Source organism: Pelophylax lessonae, assembly GCF_965119305.1.
Source record: "Pelophylax lessonae genome assembly, chromosome: 9".
NCBI classification, from domain to species: Eukaryota; Metazoa; Chordata; class Amphibia; order Anura; family Ranidae; genus Pelophylax; species Pelophylax lessonae.
The window spans coordinates 64,794,933-64,818,656 of record NC_138776.1 but is presented as its reverse complement, the minus strand read 5'-3'; positions in this window follow the sequence as shown (position 1 = coordinate 64,818,656).

Here is a 23,724-nt window from a genome sequence, read left to right as displayed (position 1 = left end):
AAACGCCACCGCGCCCTTCCCGGGCTGCTGCGCCCACCCCCCCCCAGCACTAATTTAACACAACTAGTGGATAATCCCCTCCAAGGCTGCTTCTGTGGCCATGCCCCCAACTCTACTTCCTTCCTCCCCAGCAAAAAAAAAAAAAATTGTCAGGGGCAGTGGGCCGCATTGCCTGAGGTTCTGGGCCGCATGCGGCCCCCGGGCCGCAGGTTGGACATGCCTGCTTTACATTATCATGTCTGTGGCAACTTTAAGTAAAAACAAAGATAGTTTAATTGGCTAGTTTAAGCTTTACCCAGCAACGCTCTTTCAGGTGGACTAAAACTACACACACAAAAAAAAATAATTTGGAATTTATTTTCCACCTGACCTAAAAAACATGTATCAAATCATAAAGGCTTATCCTTGAAAACACAAAAATATCTCAAGGTCCTCCATAATGTCCCATATACTAAGGCCAAATCTCTGAGAGCAGTGGCTAAATCTTAATTCATGCAAAAAACAAACAACCAGACAAACGTAACACACATTCAACCCTATAAGGGTTTTTACCAAAAGAGTGGGAAGGAGAGGCTTCAGATGTTACAGGTGGTGATTGAGGGAGAGAGACAGTGTGAGGAGATGAATTATTAGTAGAATCAATGTTTGTGCTGTTAGATGAAGAATTTAGAGAAAGAGGAGTAGTGATAGTGGTATCATCGATAATAGGAGATTCAAGAGAGACAGTGGTAGTTACAGTATTAGCTGATACGGCTTGTCTCAGCAGAATTAGCCCAGAGAGAGCTTCCTCCGCTTCCCTTAGCGGATCACCGGACTCGGCTATCCGATTGGGCCAAATATACATAATGCAGTTCTTCCGGATTAAAACCGCCTCCTGTACACCTTGCCGATTTACCATTATAGACCTTTGAAGCCACAATATATATCCAACGTCTTTGTTGCCCGGAGCCTGAGGAGTTTCTCCCATCTCCAGGTATCAAAGGTACCTTCTAATAGAATTCCCCAAGCTGTTCCCCTGGACAATTTGTGCCACACTTTAAGGGGTCTCATGGCCCGAGTCCCAAACCCAGACCACATGTACTGCAAAGCTGTTTGGCAGGGTAGGGAGGCCTCTTTTTCCCTACCAAACTTGGACGGCCTATTGCCCATGATGAATTGAATTGGAATTAATACAGTGGCCCTGTGTCCAGGGGCATCCTTGCACCAACCTTTTAGGAGCAGTAATGCCCAAGGACTTTTCTCACGGTACCAGCTTGCTTCCGGACTCCGATGATTTTACACGGCCATACGCCGTTTAGCTAGAAGCTACAACCCCGTGGTATGTTTACAGCTATACAGCACCTTAGTGACTACACTCCCCAACTCAGAATATTTTACAAAGTCACACGTGGGTGGGTTAAGAATCTACTCCTTCACGTTGTATGCTAAAACAGACGTATCACAATCTCCCATTTCACTCGGTCTGGCCCAAAGTATACACGTTCCTTTTAACCTACTCCGTGTTGCCAAACAACCCCGAGAGTACCATGAAATCCTTCCGTATACAAACCTTTGTGACTTCTATCTATACCTAGATGTAACAACAACTATTGGGGTGCCAACTACTGTCCACTCACAGAATGTTCAATGTCTCTACCCAAAACCCAAATTCCAGCACAGAAAGTATTATCTCCAAAAAATAACCACAAATCAGCACAAAACTAAATTGATTCTACCCAAAAAACTGAATCCGGTGTACAAATGGATTAGTTACACTCAACACTGAATTCCCCCACCAAAAACAAATGAGTTATATAAAACAAACAAAAGAAACAGAAAACAAAAGCAAAAATAACTACACCCAACAAACAAAAATTAAACCCAAAACAGGTTTCACTAAACACTGAAATTCATGTAAAAATGAATCAGTTCTACCAAAAACTGGATTTCCTGCCAAAAACTGCCGCAAACCAATAGTATTATCACTAAATACCGGTTTTTAGTTAAAAGTGGAATAACTCTACCAAAACTGAAATTCAGTACAAAAAGTTGCCTTTCAGTACAAAAAACACTAAAATAGTTCTAATATAAATATACTACAAAAACAACAAAACAAAACAACAAAATGGTGGCACAGCCACATGGGTTTTAGTGAAAAAACAAAATGGTGGCACTGAAAACCAGCAAAAACAAAAAATGATGTTCAGCCAGAATTAAAATTCAGTGTAGACAACATTATGTCTTCACTGAACTGAATACTGAACTTCAGTGCAAAAACGAAACCATTTCCACATAGGGATGAATCTCAGTCCAACAATAGAATAGTTCCACCCAGAATACTATTATACCACCAAAATCTAAACCGACCTATATTCTATTATTAGGAAACCAACATTGCTCCATGGAAATGTAATAACTTATCATGCATAGTAAAATATATTTACAGGAAAATGATGTGACTACAAGACTGTCTCCTTTCTCTCAATAGACAAAAACTTCAGCCTGGTGCCTTCAAAGCTAAATGTTAGGCATTGTATATAAGATTGTCCCTTTTGTCTGTAGGGCTGCTGTCTTCAAAAAAATCCCACTTTACAGTGAAACACTGAAAAAAACGTTTAACAAATACTGAACAAAAAACAAAAACCCTTTAGGCTATATTGACTGGGAGCCTACAGGGGTCACTTAGTATAGGTTTTTCCCCCAATCAATATACCTACCCCAAATTACAGATATTAAAAACACAAAATAAACCCTGTAGTTATACAAAAGAGGAGAAGCAAAGTTCTTTTGGTGAGTGGAGTTTACCTTAAACAGCGGACAGAGAAAACAAATCCTGGTCTCAAGGCAACAAAACATTTCAGAATTTCTGAAAAAAGCTGAAATGAAGTTTGTCTTACCAAAGGGGCGGTGTAGTAAAATTTTCCTCGACCTGTGAGAATCCTCGACCGTGTCACTTCCGGTGGGGCCGCGTTATTCAACGGCTGGTGCCGCGTCCCAGTGCGCATGCCCATAAGATTATCTTAGGTCGAGGAATATTTTACCAGGGAGCGGAGCAGAGTGGCAGCTCTCTCTTGTGACGTCAGCGGGAGCACTCTGTTTAGCCTTGCCACCTGATAATGACACACCCCTAGAGAGAGGGGCGGGGATCGACTGTACATAAGGTTCTATGGGAGGTCGAGGAGCTATATCCTCTAATTATAAAGCTTAATCTTCCTCTAATTATAAAGCTATATCCTCAGTCTAATTATAAAGCTATACCCTCAATCTAATTTTAAAGCTATATCCTCTAATTAAAAAGCTATATCCTCAGTCTAATTATAAAGTTATATCCTCTAATTATAAAGCTATATCCTCTCATTTTACACCTATATCCTCTGATCTTTGTCAAGCGCTGAGGGCTGGATCGTCTCCTCCAATCAGTTTCCCTGCAGCCCCCCCCCCCCTCCACTGGAGACTTGCCAAACACAACTCGGGGACAAAAGCGGGGACACAGCCTGCATGATGGTGGAGACACATCCTGCATGATGGCAGGGACACAGGCTGCATGACAGCTGGGACACAGGCTGCATGATGGTGGGGACACAGGCTGCGTGATGATGGCGGGGACACAGGCTGCATGATGGCGGGGACACGGGCTGCGTGACGATGGCAGGGACACAGGCTGCATGATGACGGGGACACAGACTGCATGACGGTGGGGACACAGGCTGCAAACAGGTTGGAAATTTGAGGGGCCACAGATCTGGCCCCGAGTCCTGGAGCCCAAATTTGGTACAGAGGTAGGGAATGTCTTTCTTTACCACCCCTACAGTTTTGGGGTTGCTAGCCTGAAATTTTATGGTCAACTTTTTAAGGGGCCCCTTGGGAGTGTGTGGCCCTCGGGCGCTACTGCTGAGCGGGGATTGGCAAGTACTGCAGGAATCTCTGGACTCTTAACTATTTAACAGTATTTGCAGAGCAGGGCTCTGCAGTTCCTGTATCCTGTGGTGGTCGGGCAAATTCTACCCCCATGTTGGTCCCCATAAAAATTAATCATTGGCCCCCCCAAAAATTTTGTGGCCCCTGGGGGTCCTTTAATAACCCTGTACCAAGTTTGGTGCCCCTGGGCAGTATTATTCCGCTACCGCAGGGCCCTACATTTAGGCTAGCTTGGCCTACCTATTTTAATATATGGCGGAGTAGGGAATTTTGAGGGGCCACAGCTTGGGCCCCAAACATGTCCAGGGGCTCAAGCTGTGGGAGCCTGGACTCTTTCAGGGGCCCAAGCTGTGGCCCCACAATTTCTCACCCACGACCGAGCCATAGATTAACATAGTGGGCCAATCTACCATAAATTTAGGTCCCTGTGGTACCCATCCCACGGGGGTTACGGGCACCAAACTTGGTACAGGGATACTAGTTGACCCCGGAGGCCACACACAATTTTTTGTGGCTGTTACCTAATTTTTATGAGGTTCAATTTGCCGAATACTGTGGAACATAGGTACCAGTGGTACATAAGTACCATTGGATAGCTAAGAATATGGAAATTAATATGGTACCCAGCAGTCCCTGCTTGACGGTAATGCCCGAGTGCCACACACTCCCAAGAGGCCCCTGAAAAAGTTGTCCAGAAAAGTTCAGGCTAGCTGCTCAAACATTTTAAGAGTGGTAAAGTAAGATCTCCCCTACCTCTGTGCCAAACATGGGCCCCTGGACTTCTTTGGTGCCCGAGCTGGGGCCCTTCAACTTTGCCCACTTGAAGATTGCCATACACCACCAAGCTGACTGAAATTGAGGGCCTCGTGGTGCCTGAGCCCTGGTGGCTAGGGGCCTCAAACTTGGCTCAGAGATACTATAGGATCCCCTGGGGCCACATGCATTTTTCGGGGTCAATGCTTACTTGTTACGGGGACCTACAGATTTAGCTAACCACTATAGAATACAGGAACTGCAGAGGCCTGCTCTGCAGGTACAGTTGAATAGCTAAGAGTCTAGGGCTTCCTGCGATACCCAGGACTCATGGCTCCGAGGTATGGCCCAAGGGCCACAAGCTCACAAGTGGCCCTGGAAATAGTTGACCAGGAAATTTTGGGCTAACGACTCCAAAATTTTTTGCAAGAGAATACCTCCCCTATCTCTGTGCCAAATGTGGGACCCTGGACTCATTCAGGGCCCGAACTGTGGCCCCTCAAAGTTGAGAGAGAGAGAGAGACTGTGTACCTGCCTTCACGCAGCCTGTGTCCCTGCCGTCATCCAGATCCAGCCGATCTCTTGGCATGTAAGGGGTGTAAAGTTTGGGGGTTCTAGCTCCACCGGATTGAGTGCAGAACCGTTTAAAATATAAACAAAAAAGCTTTATTTCAGCAAAACTCAAACATGGCTTCCAGCAGCACACAAATCAAACACAAAATAAAGTCCGCTTATCTTCAGCACAAAGGAGCAAAGTAAGGAAAAAGGCACATACAGTTTTGTAGATGGGACTTCACCCCAAGGTTTGTAACAGTCCTTAATAGTCCTCTCAGCAGCTTTTGGCAGACTCCAGCAGACTCACAGCTCTCCCAGACAGGTGCACCCACCAACTACTCCTCCTCACCACTCACCTATTGCTGCTTCCTGTCTTTTAAGGTCTGCTTCTCATGGGTCTTAACCCTGTGTGCGCTGGAATCCCTTTTGGTCAGGGGTGGGGGCTCTTTCCCACCCGAATATCACTACAGAGTCCCCCAAATTCCGGGTCCCAAATATCTCTCTTTACAATACAGAGAGAACTGCGAGTCAGTCCTCCTGATTTTTACCATTCCCAGGAATTTCTCACTTGTCCTGGGTGACCCCCTGAACATTTACAAACTTCCCTTAAAGGGACCATAACCCAAATACAGGAGATATATAGCAACTGTCCAGGACCCAACCTTGGCGTCCTGTACAGGGGTTAATTCATTTGAGTTGTGTTCGGCAAGTCTCCAACTTGGGCTGCGGGGAAACTGATTGAAGGAGACGATCCAGCCCCCAGCGCTTGACAAACATCAGAGGATGTAGGTGTATAATGAGAGGATATAGCTTTATAATTAGACTGAGGATATAGCTTTATAATTAGAGGATATAGCTTTATAATTAGACTGAGGATATAGCTTTATAATAAGACTGAGGCTATAGTTTTATAATTAGAGGATAGAAGGGGTTTTCTTGGTGTCTCAGGCCAAGGGAATGGGACTTTATGGGCAAGTAGATATCAATTAAGCAAGGTGAGAAAATATATATATAAAATAAATATATCAATTTATTACCAATATTTACATAGGTCAAAAAATAATAATATCATCTCAGTGTGAGCATTGGTGTTGGGTATAGGCCCAATGTGAAAAGGATGAAGAAAGAATAGGGATTCTAATTGAATCCGTGACATAAGTGTTATTTGTGACAGTTATGGATCTTGTCTCTGTGTATCCCGTGTATATTCAGGATTAGATGATTCACAGAGTTTCATCCATAAATTCTGACGCGTTTCGGCTTTATTAGCCTTTATCAAAGTTCTCTGTCACCCAGCTATAATATATAATTAACGATATTTAATATTTCCATTGTTTGGAAAATATGCATATAATTAATATACAAAAGTGAGTAGATACATACTTTAAAAATCTTGTTTCTGCAAACCAAAAATTTACCTCTGTCTCCTCTAGACCTGCAGCAAGGAGTCGTAGTGTACCATGGTCTGGAAGGATATATTATTATTAATTGTAATGTCATATCATGTCGAGATGTAAAGTCATATACTGCCATTGTTGGCTACTCACATCCAGATTGGGAGGTAATTCTATATGGGTATATGTTGTTCCTCCAGTAGTATCCTGGATGGTTCTGGAAGAGGGTATATGTATATAGTTGACATTATATCTTTCTGGGTAAGTAATTCATGTGGGTATTCAATGCCCAAATGGAAAAGGACTTACATTTGCAAGGTTTGTAAATGAATTGAATGGAGGGAGGGAGGATGTCTCTCCTAGTACCGCAGTCCAAAGTGGGAAGCTGCCGCCAGTAATCCGTTTCTGCAAAGGGGGGGACCATGGGTTATATCCATGTAATGTTCTTCACAATACGATTTGGTGTATAAAAATATTTTATTTGTGACTTTGGTAGGGTAAAAAGCATTCGTCCAAACTTACATTTTAGGAAAGGTATGGTATAGAGAGGAGGGGGGGGGGGGGTTGTGTAGAGTCCTTCACCGCCGCTGGCAACGTCCGTCCTGTTCCCTCCTTCCGAGGGAAGTGAGAGTGGACGCTGGCTCCCCGGCCTTATAAAGCCGCTCGCGCATGCGCAATAAGCGCTGCACGTAGTCGGCTTCTTCCGTCAGTGACTCAGGCTCATTGTAGCGCCTGGGTGATGCGGGCGCAGCACGAGCCGGTCCTGACAGCTCGGCCGCCGACACGGGATATGTGAGATCTGGAAAGTAACCCAGCCGTGGCCGGCGGGTGTGGGGGAGAGATCTTGAATCCCTTTCCGTCTCAATGATGGCCCCTGTCCCAAGAAAGGCAGGGGCTTTCCGTGCCGGGTGCAGGATAGAGGGGACCAGAGTGGTTTGCTTGTGAGACAAGATCATAGTATTATAAGAGACAGCAGTTATACATAAATAAACAAAAAAGAACAAAAAGGAAAAAGGAAATACAAATTCCATGTACATAACATTCTTATAGCTTGTTTTAACAGCAGTAACAATATATGGATGGATACACAGGGGAGTATCCCTAAGGGGGACATCAATGGGATATCCACAGGTCTTGGCAAATCCAAAGAGGGAGGGAAGGGGGAGGATTAAGCAGGAATTCCAAGGGAATGACATGGGTGTAATCTCGGTAGAGTTTTAATCCTTAATCCGTTTTCCCGGATGCAAAGCCTTCCAGGAAAGGTCTGAAACTCTCAGTTTCATTGAGCCCTGGGTATTTGGTGGCATTCAGACGTCTGATCCAGCGCATCTCCATTTGTAACAGTTTTTTATTCCAATCGCCCCCTCGTTGCGGTATATGCATTCTGTCTAGGGCGATAAACGTTACTTTGGGCATTTTGTTGTTGTGTGTATTTTTGACATGTCTGCCAAGTGGAAGGTGGAAATTGCATATTTCCATACTTTGGATATGCTTATTAATTCTCTTGCCCATTTCTTGTTTGGTCTTGCCAACATAGAATGACCCACAATCGCACCTCATGAGGTAGACGACCCCTCTCGTCTTGCAATTAACATAGTAACGTGGTCTAAAATGTTCACCATTTGGGAGGATGGTATCTGTGCATTTTTTAATGACACTGCACTGTGCACAAGTGCCACAAGGGTACGTACCTTTGTCTTTACATGGATCTTTCCTTTTTTCCTTAAATTCACTATGTATTAAATTTTGCTTGAGGGAGCCGGCCTTTTTATAGGTGATTAGTGGGCCGTCTGGTACAAATGGTTTTACCACAGGGTCTTCACTTAGTATGGTCCAATGTTTCTGGAGGATTTCTTTTATTTTGTAATGTTCATTTGTGAATCGTAAGATGATACGACTTTTTTCTCCTTGTTCTTTTATTTCATCTACTTTTTTGGTTTGGAAAAGGTAAAAAAGATACACAAGAACAAAGACAACCCACCAGGGAGACCAATCGTATCAGGGAATGGTAACCTTACTGAGTCAACAAGTAAAATTATTGATGCATACCTGAGACCACATGTGACCAAACTCCCATCACATATAAAAGACACAGCCCACCTACTCCAGATACTTGATGATCTAATAATACCGGAAGATGCTTTTTTGATTGCTATTGATGTCGAGGCTCTTTACAACAACATCCCTCATAAAAAAGGCATTGAGATAATAAGAGACACCCTTAAACAACAGAGTGAAAGGGACTACAACTTCAATGAATTCATCGTTATGATGTTGGAATATATATTGAATCATAATGTTTTCACATTCAATGGTACCTATTACCTACAAACGTGCGGTGTGGCGATGGGTACGAGTTGCGCACCATCATATGTGAATATCTATTTGGGAGCCTGGGAATTTGAATTTCTAGCTGAGGAAAAAAACAGTATTTTTGTGGACCACATATTACTATGGCAGCGCTTTCTGGATGATATTTTCATCATCTGGACAGGCCCGGAAAATCTAATTAGGGAGTGTTTGAAAGTAATGAATAACAACACCTATAACATATATTTCACACTCAACTACGATAAGAATAAAATTGCGTTCTTAGACACCTGGATTTTAAAAGAAGACAATGGAACAATCAAAACCACACTTTACCGCAAGGAAACAGCGGGAAATTCCATTTTGCATGCCACTTTTTTCCACCCAACATCACTGAAGAGAGCTATACCATATAGCCAATTTCTACGTTTGAAGAGAATTTGCAGAGATGAGGATGATTTCCAAAAAGAAGCTGATCTCCTTACGGGCAGATTATTAGAAAGAGGGTACACCAAAAGCACCCTCAGGAAAGCATTCAACAAAGTTCAGAAACGAAAAAGAAATAAACTACTTTTCCAAACCAAAAAAGTAGATGAAATAAAAGAACAAGGAGAAAAAAGTCGTATCATCTTACGATTCACAAATGAACATTACAAAATAAAAGAAATCCTCCAGAAACATTGGACCATACTAAGTGAAGACCCTGTGGTAAAACCATTTGTACCAGACGGCCCACTAATCACCTATAAAAAGGCCGGCTCCCTCAAGCAAAATTTAATACATAGTGAATTTAAGGAAAAAAGGAAAAATCCATGTAAAGACAAAGGTACATACCCTGGTGGCACTTGCGCACAGTGCAGTGTCATTAAAAAATGCACAGATACCATCCTCCCAAATGGTGAACATTTTAGACCACGTCACTATGTTAATTGCAAGACGAGAGGGGTCGTCTACCTCATGAGGTGCGATTGTGGGTCATTCTATGTTGGCAAGACCAAACAAGAAATGGGCAAGAGAATTAATAAGCATATCCAAAGTATGGAAATATGCAATTTCCACCTTCCACTTGGCAGACATGTCAAAAATACACACAACAACAAAATGCCCAAAGTAACGTTTATCGCCCTAGAGAGAATGCATATACCGCAACGAGGGGGCGATTGGAATAAAAAACTGTTACAAACGGAGATGCGCTGGATCAGACGTCTGAATGCCACCAAATACCCAGGGCTCAATGAAACTGAGAGTTTCAGACCTTTCCTGGAAGGCTTTGCATCTGGGAAAACGGATTAAGGATTAAAACTCTACCGAGATTACACCCATGTCATTCCCTTGGAATTCCTGCTTAATCCTCCCCCTTCCCTCCCTCTTTGGATTTGCCAAGACCTGTGGATATCCCATTGATGTCCCCCTTAGGGATACTCCCCTGTGTATCCATCCATATATTGTTACTGCTGTTAAAACAAGCTATAAGAATGTTATGTACATGGAATTTGTATTTCCTTTTTCCTTTTTGTTCTTTTTTGTTTATTTATGTATAACTGCTGTCTCTTATAATACTATGATCTTGTCTCACAAGCAAACCACTCTGGTCCCCTCTATCCTGCACCCGGCACGGAAAGCCCCTGCCTTTCTTGGGACATGGGGCCATCATTGAGACGGAAAGGGATTCAAGATCTCTCCCCCACACCTGCCGGCCACGGCTGGGTTACTTTCCAGATCTCACATATCCTGTGTCGGCGGCCGAGCTGTCAGGACCGGCTCGTGCTGCGCGCGCATCACCCAGGCGCTTGTGCAGTACAATGAGCCGGAGTCACTGACGGAAGAAGCCGACTACGTGCAGCGCTTATTGCGCATGCGCGAGCGGCTTTATAAGGCCGGGGAGCCGGCGTCCACTCTCACTTCCCTCGGAAGGAGGGAACAGGACGGACGTTGCCAGCGGCGGTGAAGGACTCTACACAACCCCCCCCCCCTCCTCTCTATACCATACCTTTCCTAAAATGTAAGTTTGGACGAATGCTTTTTACCCTACCAAAGTCACAAATAAAATATTTTTATACACCAAATCGTATTGTGAAGAACATTACATGGATATAACCCATGGTCCCCCCCTTTGCAGAAACGGATTACTGGCGGCAGCTTCCCACTTTGGACTGCGGTACTAGGAGAGACATCCTCCCTCCCTCCATTCAATTAATTTACAAACCTTGCAAATGTAAGTCCTTTTCCATTTGGGCATTGAATACCCACATGAATTACTTACCCAGAAAGATATAATGTCAACTATATACATATACCCTCTTCCAGAACCATCCAGGATACTACTGGAGGAACAACATATACCCATATAGAATTACCTCCCAATCTGGATGTGAGTAGCCAACAATGGCAGTATATGACTTTACATCTCGACGTGATATGACATTACAATTAATAATAATATATCCTTCCAGACCATGGTACACTACGACTCCTTGCTGCAGGTCTAGAGGAGACAGAGGGAAATTTTTGGTTTGCAGAAACAAGATTTTTAAAGTATGTATCTACTCACTTTTGTATATTAATTATATGCATATTTTCCAAACAATGGAAATATTAAATATCGTTAATTATATATTACAGCTGGGTGACAGAGAACTTTGATAAAGGCTAATACAGCCGAAACGCGTCAGAATTTATGGATGAAACTCTGTGAATCATCTAATCCTGAATATACACGGGATACACAGAGACAAGATCCATAACTGTCACAAATAACACTTATGTCACGGATTCAATTAGAATCCCTATTCTTTCTTCATCCTTTTCACATTGGGCCTATACCCAACACCAATGCTCACACTGAGATGATATTATTATTTTTTGACCTATGTAAATATTGGTAATATATTGATATATTTATTTTATATATATATTTTCTCACCTTGCTTAATTGATATCTACTTGCCCATAAAGTCCCATTCCCTTGGCCTGAGACACCAAGAAAACCCCTTCTTTCTTCAAGATATAGGGACGGAGGCAACACCTACTCATACCACTTAAGATCAAAAAACCCCACCCCCTCATAATTAGATATTGAATATAGCTCCTCGACCTCCCTTAGAACGTTAGGTACAGCTGATCCCCGCCCCTCTCTCTAGGGGCGTGTCATTATCAGGTGGCGGGGCTGGACAGAGTGCTCCTGCCGACGTCACAAGAGAGCTGCCACTCTGCTCATCTCCACTCCCTGGTAACATTTTAATCGGGTTATACTACTGTTCCAATAGACAAGAGGCTATCTGCAGGGAAAGAGCCATGCGGTTTCCACTATGGTGATCAGGTATATTAGAAAGACATGTGCGTGTATCCCTTCATAAAGGCAGATATGAAAACAATATTGACTCCGCACAGCAATGCACATAGATCTATACCGGCAAACAGATCCGCACATAGCGCATGAGGTTTTTCACGGCAGAGATGTCTATGTAGAGCGAACATGTATACACATTTAAGGGAAGGTTTTCACTGCCAGTAGTCTTTCCTCAATGCTGGTTCGCCAGTACACACCCTGATGAGCGTATTGCAAGCAAACCAACAACAGGAGCCATAATGACAATTTAAATAAAACACATCCTGAAAAATGTCCACACTAATCCTAATAAAATTTCCACAACAGTATGGCACAGGACAGGCTCAGGCCAGTTCGTCTTTTTTTCCCAACGTCAATGGCTGCTGATAAAGGATGCATGCACTGTACTGTTACCATTTGAAGAGGCCACAAGGATGGTGAGCTGTGACAATTCATGCATCAGTGACACAATCCCTGTTGTATTCCTGCTGGAGCAGACTCTGCAAGGCATTATGGGTACTCGAGACAGCGGGAGGAAGAGGAGGAATTCCATTCCTCTCAAGGCCCGCTTTATGCACACACCATTCTTCCTATGACACAGAACACACAAGAGGAGAGGGAGGAGGAGGATTTTGGTAGGTTTGGAGGCATTAAAGCAGAAGAAGATATACGTCAAACCTCAAGAGATCGATAACCCTTGAGAGAACCCTTGGGAGTAGTACGTGGCTGGGAATAGGCAGTTCCAGATACTGTAATCCTCAATGATCCAGAGGAGTCTGCTTCATATGCCTCCGAAACTTGTGGTGCATGGGCTCCCTCATGCTTTAAAGCCTGCGAAAGGACCCAAGAATATGTGGCATCAAGGAGAAGGATCACTATTGATTGACAACCGTCCTTGACCACCCTTACAAGGGGAAAGTCTCAGAACTCATCCTGTCCCCACAGAGGGTACAGCAGAGAAAATCTCTTGAGGGTACCTTAAAGAGGAGTTTATCTAATGCTTTTCCTGAATCTGGTAGATTACAGTGCTGTGGAAAATGTAGTTTTGAGGCTATTATTGGTCAAGAGAGGAGCGGTGGAGAAGGGGGCTGCCTAAGTGATGCATTTCAAATTTTTTTTAGTCCTCACAGTTCTCTCAGCTTTCACATTCCATCGGCAGCGTCTACATCAAATGGTGGACAATTATCTGGGGCGAAAACAGAGATGGAGAGCTGTCCAGTTGACGATCCACTGGGTTACTGGGTCATGAGAAGAGACCACTGGCCAGAACTTGCCCAGTATGCAAGTGAGCTGCTGGGCTGCCCTGCATCCAGCGTGCTTTCCGAATGGGCATTCCGTGCTGCTGGAGGTTTTGTTACTGATAATAGAACGCGTCTGTCCATGGACTCCATGGACCATCTGACATTCATCAAAATTAATCAGCTATAAAGCCCCTGATGCCTATGTCACTGATTAGGTATTTTTGGGATGTGGAATCTCTGCAAAACTTCTAGGCTGCTTAGTGTTGTGGGTGTTGATTTCATCTGCAAGACTTTTTTGGGTGTAGGTTTCGTGGGCACAATTAACACCCAAAGACCAATTTTTCTGCACCTGTATGACAGGAGCATATCATTTCAGTTTTTGAAAGCAAGGCCAATTCTTGCTTTCATCAAGGGCTACAGTGTGAACGCACCTCTGACACCCAAAGACCAATTTTTCCACACCTGTTACTCCTTCCAAAGTCTGTGGAAGAGACGCCAGAATTTATCCAAAACATCTCTAACATTGTTCTCAGTGCACTACATTATGGCCTCATCATACAGATTGGCTCCCCAAGCCATTGTTTACAAAATAAAGGAAGTCTGCAGGGACAATGTCATTTTTGTGGCTTTATAAATGCAATTATTACTGCAGCAGCTTCTATACACAGTACAGATGTGCCACTTTACAGGTAGACTAAGGGGACCCCCTTAGTCTCATTTTGATGCCTTCACTTTAAGCATTAGTAAATCACTGCTCATTTAACCACTTCAGCTCCAGAAGGTTTTACTTAATGAACAGGCCATTTTTTGCGATTCGGCACTGCGTTAATTTAATGAAAAATTGTGCGGGCCTGCGATGCTGCACCCTAATACAATTGATGTCCTTTTTTCCCCACAAATAGAGCTTTCTTTTGGTGGTATTTGATCACCTCTGTGGTTTTTAGATTTTGCACTATAAACAAAAAAGGAGCGACAATTTTGAAAAAAAAAACAATATTTTTTACTTTCTGCTATAAAACATTCCCAATAAATTCTTTTTTAAAAAATAATTTTTTTTTATCAGTTTAGGCCAATTTGTATTCTGCTACAAATTTTTGGTAAAAAAAATCCCAAAAAGCGTATTTTAATTAGTTTGCGCAAAAGTTATAGCGTTTACAAACTGCAGGACAGAATTTTGTTTTTTGTTTTTATTAGTAATGGCGGCGATCAGCGATTTTTAGCTGGACTGCAACATGACACTGGCAGAGAAGGGGTAACCACTGGGGGTGATCAAAGGAGTTAATATATGCCTAACTGTGCTTTCTAACTATGGGGGGGGGTGGGCTCTGTGACAGTGGCTTAGCTCAAACTCCTGATCTCTCTTTGCCTGTGTGACAGAAGACTCACCTGCTTTGTTTACATAAGCAGGCGGGTCTTCTGTCAGTTTCTCTGACAATTGCGGGAGGCCGGAGGCGATCGCTGCCGTTGCTCCCGCGGCCCACCTACCGCTGTGTCTAAACACACCGGGAGCACGGCTCCGGCAGTGCGCACGCCCCTTTGAAACCGCGTGCACAAAATCACGTACATCTATGTGATTTCGCGCAGCCGAGCCGCCCTGCTGCAGTATATCTGTGTGGGGTGGTCGGCAAGTGGTTAAAAATGACGTTTTTTTTTACAAACTTTTTTTTTCGATGATACATGTCGCCCAGGGCAGTACCCGGACCCCCATAACCATTGTATTCCCAATTACTTGCATATAAGCCTTCAAAATGGGCACTATTGATTTTTACAGTTTTGGTCTAATGACTTCAATGGGGTTCGTTATTCGGTTCAGAACTTTTGCGATGTTTGAAAGTTCTGGTGCAAACCAAACAGGGGGTCATTCAGCCATCTTTAGTCTCGAATAACTCATCAGAGCACATAAGATTTATGAGCTGTGTGAGCCAGCAGCATGACTCTTGAGTCTGTGACTGATTCAAAGACTCAGAGAGCACACAAGAATGAAGATTTTGTTTTGTAACATGGGCTGTGTGTGAAGCAGGCAGCATAACTGAGTGTGAATGACTCAAGTCTCAGAGCAGTGAAGCACATAATATTCATGAGCTGCTGTGAGAAGTCTCTGAATAAATCACACAATGATTCTGTATTGTATCATGAGCTAATGCAGCCAGACTCTGATTCTGTGAATGACTCACAGCCTAAAGAGCTCACAATGATTCTGTATTTAAATAGTGATGTGAGTCTTGCGCTGTCTAGAGGATTTTTTATATATATAACACCCCTTAATGCTGCGTATACCCATTCTGTGGAACAGACAGTTTGCAAACAAGTAATTCAAGGGGGGAGGTACCGCGCTTCAGGGAAATAGTATAAAGGTATAACTAAATAGTCAATATAGTGTGATAGTGTTCAAATAAATATTGGTTAAAAACTTCCAAATCAAAAAAATAAGTCTCTGTGATGGTGCTCAGATAATTAAATAATATCCGTTTAAATTTCACACTCATATATGTGACTCCAAAATAATTCAAAATATTAGTGAAAACATCCTCAATATATAAATATAAAGTGCACCAGTGCTGATATAATAAAGGGAATAATCTTACTCTAAAACTAATAGTTCAAACGGACTTATAAGGTGACAAAATGAAGTGTCAAGTGCTCAATAAATACACAAGTGTATATTATTTTTAAACAGACTTAACATAAGATGCTTTTAGGTTTTATAAAAAGTGCTTGAAGTGTCCCAAAAAATTAAACCCTCATAAGAGGTATTCCTCCTTTTTTTTCTCAGGTGTTAGACCGCCACCTTTCACCAAGTGATAGTAAGGGGTGCTTCTCAATCCTTAAAACCCCTAAGGGTGTGCCAGCCGCTCACCTCAATATGTATGAGAATGCGCCTCTTAATTATGTGGATCTCCTATTCAACTCCTCTCCTTACTCGCTCCACAATCAGGGGATGGTGATAGCCTCTTATTTGGATCAGGGTGAATGCCCTCTGGACTTTCCGCGGATCTCAAAATAAGGTGCTTACATAGTGCAGTATTGCCATAATAAAACCATTTATTTAAATACAATATATTACACTCACATAGAAACGAAGATTCTTAAGCCTTTGTATGAGTACAGCTTATCCGCGGACCTTACTTCCGCTTTCCGACGTCACTTCCGGTGCTCTGCCCTACGCGTTACGTCAAGTCCGGTCACGTGACTTCTTCAGCCCGCTGGTTCCTTCATGCCATGAAACAACACTGTCCAAGGATCATTTTAAATTGGTGAGCCCTGGATGGATTCAATGAGACTAAGGACTAAGGACCAAAAAGGGCGGATGACTGGGCAGTGCCACCAAATGTGGGCATGGGTGACCACATTGCCACAGCCCCGCCAGAAAAGATTAGAGGTTAAGGGGAACATCCGGTGTAATTTGGCTGGAGAGAGATGCCATCAGGTCAGAAGTTTGTAGTTAACCTCAGCAGTCTTAGACGATGTAGCCGAGGAGTGGGTGAGAGACAATATTTTCCGTCTACATTGGTCAGTAAGAGGCATATGTAGGTCGATTTCCCATTGTTTCAGGAAGTGAGGCAGTTGGGTGGAGTCCATGTGCAGTAGAGCCTTATATAATTGAGACAGAGAACCTTTTGGAGGAGATTTTGAGGCAAGTATCTGTTCAATGGGATTCAGAGTGGATAGAGAGCAAAGAGGTTGGGGCAGTGATTTAACAAACCGTTTTAGATGATTGTATCTCCAGAGGTCCATGAAAGACGTGTTAGGAGAGCGGATAAAGGAGGCGAGAGGTAGAACCCGAGGTAGGACCCTCTAGCAAGGCATGTTAATTGTGATCAGGTGCGCTGCTCTGTGCACACTACAAATCCCATAGGCCCTAGTCCATCTTGAGAGTAGGCCAGGGAGGGTGGCTACATTCCTACTTACAGTGGGACCATGGAGAATGAACGTAGCCACCATCTATATGGATGTTGGACAACAGCAGCAAAATAAAATAAAAGAACTGATAGAAGGTTGAGAGCAATCAAAGATACTTTTTGTGAGTTAAGAATACATACTTAAATAGGATTTTATATATATATATATATATATATATATATATATATATATATATATATGTTTATAGCTGCAAACAGTGAACTTATGTGCTCCTAGTTTTCTGCCAATAAAAACAGGGTCATGGTATTTGCACCAAACAAGAGCCTTATATGTAAAAATGTAGATGGTAAATTAGTCATATTATTATAATGTGAATGTTTTTCATGTTTTTTAGTGTTGGGTAACACTTTAATTCTACCTTTGATTGCTAATGTGGCATATTCTGCTAGGTGTCTGTGAGATCATTGCTCGTTGGTTCTTACTTTACTTTACAGTCTCCAGTCCCGATGGGATATTGGAAAATGAACCCATATTGGTTGACTATCTTAGACCTCCCAGACAGTATTCTCTAGCATTATAGGAGTTTTTAATAACTAATAATCCCTCTGCACAAATACTTGTAGTATGGGACACATTGAAGGCAAATTTAAGAGGTATTCTTATAGCTCAAATTTCTAAGATAAAAAAGTGATCTAAGACATGGAAAACGAATATTATTAATGCTGTGAACCAGGCAAAGGCAGAGGCAGAGCAGACACGATTTTCTCTGCAACAACCTTACTTTGAGGAAGGAGAACGTACAGGTCATCTTCTTGCAACAATTGTAAAGCCCTAAGACCTTTGAGCTAAATAGGGGAAATAATAGATAATATAAGTAATTGGATAACTAAATAAAAAAAAATATATGGGGTGTGCTGATAGGTGTTGAAGCTGCTACCAGAATCTTGTACCTATAGTGGAAATATGTGTATTTTCAAATCAATATGGTGTGCTAAAACTAAAAAATGTGACTAAATGCAAAAACAATTAAGATGTAACTTTACAATATGGTGCAAAATACAACGGTGAATGCAACAGTAAATAAGTCTTATTTGAGATTTTGCAGAAACAAAAGTCCAATAAAGTTCACAATCTTCCACCGTGTATTTTCAAGGTGTGACGACTCAAACAAGTGCTGTTCAAACAATGTGTACGAACCCCACCACCTTGAGGATTTCCTCCTTACCCGGCGAATAAAGATAAAGTGCAAAATTAATTCCAAAATAAACTCCTTATGTGAACAACAAAATCACCAGTGCTGCCAAAACTGCCAAGGTACAATCAAATAAGCTTCTTACCAAAAGTAGATCTTATTGCGCTTAATATGGTCTATCCCTTAGAAATTCCCTTTTTTCCATACCGGCAGATCAAATCAAATGATCTCTGTGCACGGACCCCTGTGACTTAGGATCTTCTATAATGACTCTACCACAGTGCCCTCACTGCCCACAAGAACTTCTCTCTTCTGGATCCACAGACCAGCAGCCAGAACAGCACGGTCTCCTCCTAACCATTGGCTTATTTGATCGCCCCTTGGGAGTTTTGGCAGCACTGGTGATTTCGTTGTTCACATAAGGAGTTTATTTTGGAATTAATTTTACACTTTATCTTTATTCGCCGGGTAAGGAGGAAATCCTCAAGGTGGTGGGATTCGTACACATTGTTTGAACAGCACTTGTTTGAGTTGTCACTTCTTGAAAATAATACACTTGGAAGAATCACGGTGGAAGATTGTGAACTTTATTGGGCTTTTGTTTCTGCAAAATTTTACATGAAGAAGCCACGTGACGCGGAAGTGGCGTAACGCGTAGGGACGTTCGGACCGGAAGTGACGCACATCGCGGAAGTGAGGACTGCGATCCCACTCCAACGCTATCCTTTTTGCGCTTTGTGTACTCAGCAAATGTGAGTAGTTTTAATGATATTTTAATAAAGTACCCGTTATCCAGACATACTGCACTATTTTGAGTATTCTGTTTTGAGAGCCATTGTGACTGCGGAGAGTCTGGAGAGGGAGAGGGAGCCAAATCATCCGCAGCAGCCCAGATATCTGACCCTAGTGGAGTACAGCATATAATTGGAGAGGAGCCCCCTGGATTAGTGATAAGGCTTTTTACCCTTAGTCTTTAAGGTGAGCGGCTAGAACACCCTGAGGGGATAAGGAGAAGCACCCCACTATTTGCAGCACGGTGTTTGGTGAAGGAGTAGCACCTGTGGACTTAACCTACCCACTTGAACACATCTGTTTATTCATTTTTTTATTTATTTTGGACTTTGTTTACACCCAGACCGTTATATAATATGTTTGTGAAGCACTGAGGACACTTTGGTTTTATATATATGCACTCGAGCACCTTATTTGTCACTAAAGCATCATCAGCACATTAAGTGGTTTTTAGAGTATTGCACTTTTATTTTTATTTTAAATTGTTTACTATGAATATGGACTTAATTTATATGGTATAGTTCTCTTCTATATATATTGTGATAGGCACACACACCAGATATAGTTTATTTATTTATTTAATATTGTTCACCTACCCAGAAGCGCAGTACCCCCCACCGTTTATATTACTTGGGACAAGTTGAGGTTGATGCATTTAGAGGCCATTAGAGAGCCCCTCCCAGTTGCAGCTTCTCAAATAAAGCTGGTTACATATATTAAATATTTGGGAGTAGAGGTTCCCTTAATGTGGCAGAATATCCTAATTTGAATATCTTTCCATTACTGCATAAAATGCGCAAAGTTAGTACTGTTTGGTGTAAACTACCATTGTCAGTAGTGGGGAGGGCCAACTTGATAAAAATGGTGTGGATGCCCTAGCTCCTCTTCTTGTTACATAATTGTCCTTGGATACCCCAATGCATATTTAGACAGATACATTTTTTCGAGAACTCATTTAGAAGCAAGGGAAGGCCAGGATCCCTCTAAGTGCTTTACAGCTTCCTAAGGATGGTGGTGGGTTCGCGGTTCCCAACGCTAGTTTATATTTCTTGGCATCTCAGATGCAACAGATGGCAGGATGGGTGGAAATTGACCTTTGTAATCCAATCCAGAGAGTTTGTTTTTCCTCTTTGTCTAAAGATCCTCTTGTCTCCTTGCTGGATGCAGGTCATTTTTGGAAATACAGTTCCTCCCCAGTCTTTTAATTGATACATAGGGCTCATTTACACTTGCTTCAATACATGGGATTGGACACGTTTTTAAAAGCACTCTGAATGCCAAACAAAGCACCTGTCACTAAATAAAATGGTTAGCTACAGTCCTCTTTACACTGTTTTGTTTTCTTTGCTTTGCTTAATTTCAGAACTTATACCCCATGTAACTTTATAGGTGTTTCAAAGCATTTTCAAAGCCTCCATAGAAGTCTATGACAAAGCTTGAAGCACCTGCAGCTTTTGAGAGGCTTTTATTTGGCTTTAGCTTCGGTTTGTTTTGGAGGTATTGCATGTATGAAATATCAACAGCTTCATTGAAGCGTAGCTCCACTTTTGTTGAGAAAAAAACATTCCCCTCTGGGTGATCTATGTACATGGCAAGGATTTTACCAAGCTTTGTTGCAGATTCTTACCTTTTGTTATTCTGAAGAAATCATGGTTTGTTCCTCTGTGCCTCTGTGCTGAGTGGGTCTAATGGGAGTGGTTTCATAATTATCTATCAGCTGGGCAGCTGCAGGGCTCTAATGAGGGAAGCTGTTGGACCTGGATCCCTTTAGACGTGTTCCTTTTGGGAATATCTCACCAAAAATGAAATTTTTGTTGAAGGGGATGCCAGAAATCTGACTTGTACCTTAGGCAGACTTCTGGGAAAATTGGTGAGCCAAACACACAAGCAGGAAATTATGTTTCTGGGGTGTGGTCAGTATACATTCTGTGTACAGAACAGCTCCAGGTAGCCATATTGCATTGCATTTTTAGAAAATTACATCAGCTGCAGATTGAAAAGGAAAGGTCATTTTTAATAACATTCAGTTATATGATTTGTGTCGCAATTGTATATGCTATATTGTTTTTTCTTTATTTGCTATTTTTTTTCCTCACGAAAGTGGAATTACCCTTTAACCACTAGCCGACCGCTCACGTTGCTGCTACTGCAGCAGAGCGGCTTGGCTGGGTCCAGCGACGTAGACCTATGTCCCTGGATTCCTCCCTCGTGCCGCCGGAGGCTCGCTTCCGCTGTATTCAGACACAGCGGGAGTCGGGCCAGGGGAGGAGAGACGGTAATCACCACCGCTCTTCCCCAATCGTCGGAGAAAGAGTGAGGAAATCCACCCGCTTGTGTAAACAAAGCGGGTGGATCTCCTCTGTGACAGGCAAGGACAGTTCACAGGATTCAGCATAGCTGAACCTGCAATCTCTGTCTGTGTCACACAACCCCCTCCCCCCACACACGTCAGTAAGCATGAGGCACACATTTAACCCCTTAACAGTGTTAACCCCTACCCTGCCAGTGTCATTATTACTGTAACAGTGCATATTTATAGCACTGATTACTGTAGTAATGTCACTGGTCCCCCCAGAAGTGTCAAAAATGTCAGTTAGGAGTCCGATCTGTCCGCCGCAATGTGGCAGTCCCGCAAAAAAAATCGAAGATCGCCGCCAATACTAGTAAAAAAAAAATAAACAATAAAAATGACAAATCTTTCCTGTAGTTAGTAAACGTGATAACTTTTGCGCAAACCAATCAAAATACACTTATTGTGATTTTTTTTACCAAAAATATGTAGCAGAAATCAAATTGGCCTAAAATGTTAAAACATTTTGATTTGTAAATTTTTTTGGGGGAATGTTATATATCAGAATGTGAAAAATATTGTTTTTTTTTCAAAATTTACGCTCCTTTTTTCAAAAATTAAAAATCGCACAGGTAATCAAATACCACCAAAAGAAAGCTCTATTTGTGGGGGAAAAAAAGGACATAAATTTAATTTGGGTACAGCATCGCACGACTGCGCAATTGTCCATTAAAGTAACGCAGTGCCCAAACGCAAAATATGGCCTTGTCAGGAAGGGGGTAAAATCTTCCGGTCTTAAAGTTAAAGGTTAAAAATATGCTCATTGAGGATTTTTTTGTCAAAGACATAGCTAAATCTATTTTGGCCTAAATATATGACAAAAATTTAATATATTGGATATTTTTTAACTGTCAAAGTAGAAAATGTCAATTTTTTTGCAAAATTTTCGCATTTTTTTATTATTATCGCAAAAAATGAAAAGTTCAGAGGTGATCAAATACCACCAAAAAAAGCTCTGTTTGTGGGAAAAAAAGAACGTAAATTTTGTTTTGGTACAGGGTTGCATGACCGCGCAATTGTCAGTTAAAGTCACGCAGTGCCAAGTTGAAAAAAGTGGCCTGGACGTTAAGCAGGAAAATCCTCCGGGACTAAAGTGGTTAAAACTTCAATGAGACATGGGGCAAGAATAAAGAGGGAAAGGAACAAACAGCTGCTAGCGTTATTAGACAAGCTTAAAAAACTAGAAAAAAACTAGAAACAGACCATAAAAAAGAAAAGGAAAATACAACAGGGGTATGTCTCTATGTCAAGAACAATATAAAGGTGCTAGAAAGGAGTGACATTACGGATGGGATGAGCATGGATTTAGAATCTGTGTGGGTTGAACTCGATAGGGAAGAAGATAAGGGAAAAGTAGTTGTGGGGGTTTGCTATAGGCCACCTAACCAAGGGGAGGAGGTAGAGCTGGAATTTTTAGCACTAATAGGTAAAGCGGCAAAACTAGGATCAGTCATCATATTGGGGGACTTCAATTATCCCGACATTGACTGGGAAGAGGGGACTGCACACTCGCATAAGGCCCGGCTATTCACGGAAACCTTACAGGATAACTACATGTCGCAGTTTGTGGATTCCCCTACTAGAGAGAATGCTATCCTGGATCTATTGATCACTAATGACCCAGACATAATCTCGGAGGTAGGAGTCCAGGACAACCTGGGCTCTAGCGATCACAGGATGATCACATTTAGTATAAATAACAATATAAAAAGGCAAGTGGGGAACATAAGAACCCTAAACTTCAGAAGGGCAGACTTTCCAAAATTGTACTCATTGATGGAAAGGGTAAACTGGGACCAAACCCTGGGATCACTGACCACAGAGGAAAAATGGGAATGCTTTAGAACAATATTAAGCAAAGGCATCTTGCAGTGCATTCCTATGGGGAATAAATTTAGAAGAGACAAAGCCAAACCTGGCTGGCTAAACCGTAGCGTTAAAAAACTTATTAGGGGAAAAAAATTGGCCTTCAAGAAATATAAATCAGAGGGCACAGTATCGGCCTTCCAGCAATACAAGGAGGAAAATAAGAAGTGTAAACACGAAATCAA